This window comes from Medicago truncatula, chromosome 5 (genome assembly GCF_003473485.1).
Source record: "Medicago truncatula cultivar Jemalong A17 chromosome 5, MtrunA17r5.0-ANR, whole genome shotgun sequence".
Lineage (NCBI taxonomy): Eukaryota > Viridiplantae > Streptophyta > Magnoliopsida > Fabales > Fabaceae > Medicago > Medicago truncatula.
The window spans coordinates 27,108,376-27,110,272 of NC_053046.1; the positions used below are offsets into that span (position 1 = coordinate 27,108,376).

A 1,897-nucleotide genomic window follows, 5' to 3' on the forward strand; every position below is an offset into this window, starting at 1 on the left:
GGTCATTCCAGGAGTAAGGGTAAATTAGTAATTTTAGAAGGAATAATGATTTAGTGTTTTTAGTGAGAATATTTATTTTTACTAAGTTAGTAGTAACTTTAGGTAATTATTTTGAGATTGTATTTAATGAGTTGTTTTAGTGAGTTAAGTGTGTAGTAACTTTTTCATTTAGTGGTAAGAGTCATTAGACCCATTATGAATTGAGATAACCTAGCCCAATAGATTGGAGTATATAAAGATAACACTAGTGCAAAACTAGGGTTAGAATTCATTTCATACATTCTTACAAAGGTGGCAAGAGAGAATAGAGAGAGTTTACAGAGAAGTCAAGATAGAGAGAAAGAGAAGAACCCAAGTGAAGAGGAGAGCTAGGAATCACAAGAGGAGTGAAGATTTTGGTGGATTAGCTAAGCTTTCGAGGAAACAAGGTAAGGGGGATAGGTTTGTTTTATCTAATAAGCTATAATCTTGTTTTTCACTTATGGGTCATAATTGTTTTGAACGAATTTGAAATTGATGATTTTGGATGTCAATGTATATGTATGATTTTACTTGAGATTCTATAATACTACTTTATCGATTATATTTTATTTTGTGGAATGTTATCTAATCCTCAGTGGTCGTTTGGTTACCGCCTTCCTATTTGTATGAATGGGTAGACAACGTGCATGACTGATTTTCTTAATGCTTGTGAGTTGCTTGAGGATTAGCATGGAGCTATCTCTTACCTCTTGCTCGAGTCTAGTTAGGCTCTAATTAGGGTGTCGAGCATTTATGTTTTCTGTCATCTATCCGTTTTTGGATTTTATTTGATGAGACTATGGTTTTGTATATAAGACCCGAGACTATGGTTTTGTATATAAGACCCGAGACATGGCATTGGATTTTGTTGTTCACATAGTTGAGGATTATTACATGTTGAGATATTTACGTATGATAATTTTCTGCAGCGAGTTTTATGAAATTGAAATGATGCATGTTTTGAGAAAACAAAGATGTAGCATTTTGAGCTCTTTTGATTTAATTGAATTAATTGCATGATTTTTTCATGAACTCAATCCCACAATCCTGACTGAAAAGAGTAGGGAAATTCAAAACAGACTTAAAGCCTCACAACATTGTTCTTTCAAACTATGAAGGAAAAATGGCCATTCCCTTGGGGCCATTCAAGTCGATTTGGCAGTAGAAAGCGTCATAAGGCCAACACTCTTTATGGTGGTTCCTTCCAAAGTTAACTTCAATTTGTTGCTTGGAAGGAAGTGGATCCATGGGGTAGATGTTTTACCTCCGTATCTGCATCAAAGAAGTGCCATCTAGAGAGAAGATGGTTTGGTCGAAAACATTGAGGCTGACCAAAGCTACTTCATGGCTGAAGTAAACCATGTGACTAGAAAAACTTTCACAAAAATTTGGCGAATATATTGCATGCTCATAAGCGGAATCTGGATTCACCCCCAGAAAAATGTATGTTATGTAAAACTTGATCCTACACATGGATTTATGTTGGAAAGAAGTAGCAGAAGAAGAAACTCTGGAGGGGCATGAGTGGTTCTATGGCCCGGCAACCCCGGCCACTCGTCCGGGCTCCGGCTCAATTTTTTTCAATTTCTTATGTAAATCCTTATAAATTTCTTATATAAACATCTATAAATTGGACAATTTCTTTAGATTATTTTATTATTTGCTTGCAATTTCTTATGTAAACCCATATAAATGTGTTGCAATTTTTTTTATCAAGGCTTTACATGAATAATCATGGCTCCGCCACTATGGAAGAGGGTGTTATTCCACCAACTGGGTGGATAATTGATGAGAATCATTATGTCTGAGCCAAGTGCATGGGACAAAATTACGGTTTACGTCGCCAAGAATAAATTAAAAGTAGCCTTATAGGCTG

At 35.5% G+C, this 1,897-nt stretch overlaps 1 long non-coding RNA gene across 1 annotated transcript; it reads left to right on the forward strand.

Moving 5' to 3' along the window:
• The first annotated feature begins 285 nt into the window (after positions 1 to 285).
• On the forward strand, positions 286 to 1,667 carry LOC120580727 (uncharacterized). Its single transcript, XR_005646460.1, has 2 exons — positions 286 to 428; positions 1,081 to 1,667. It is a non-coding gene; the product is annotated as an uncharacterized lncRNA (long non-coding RNA).
• Positions 1,668 to 1,897: the final 230 nt, after the last annotated feature.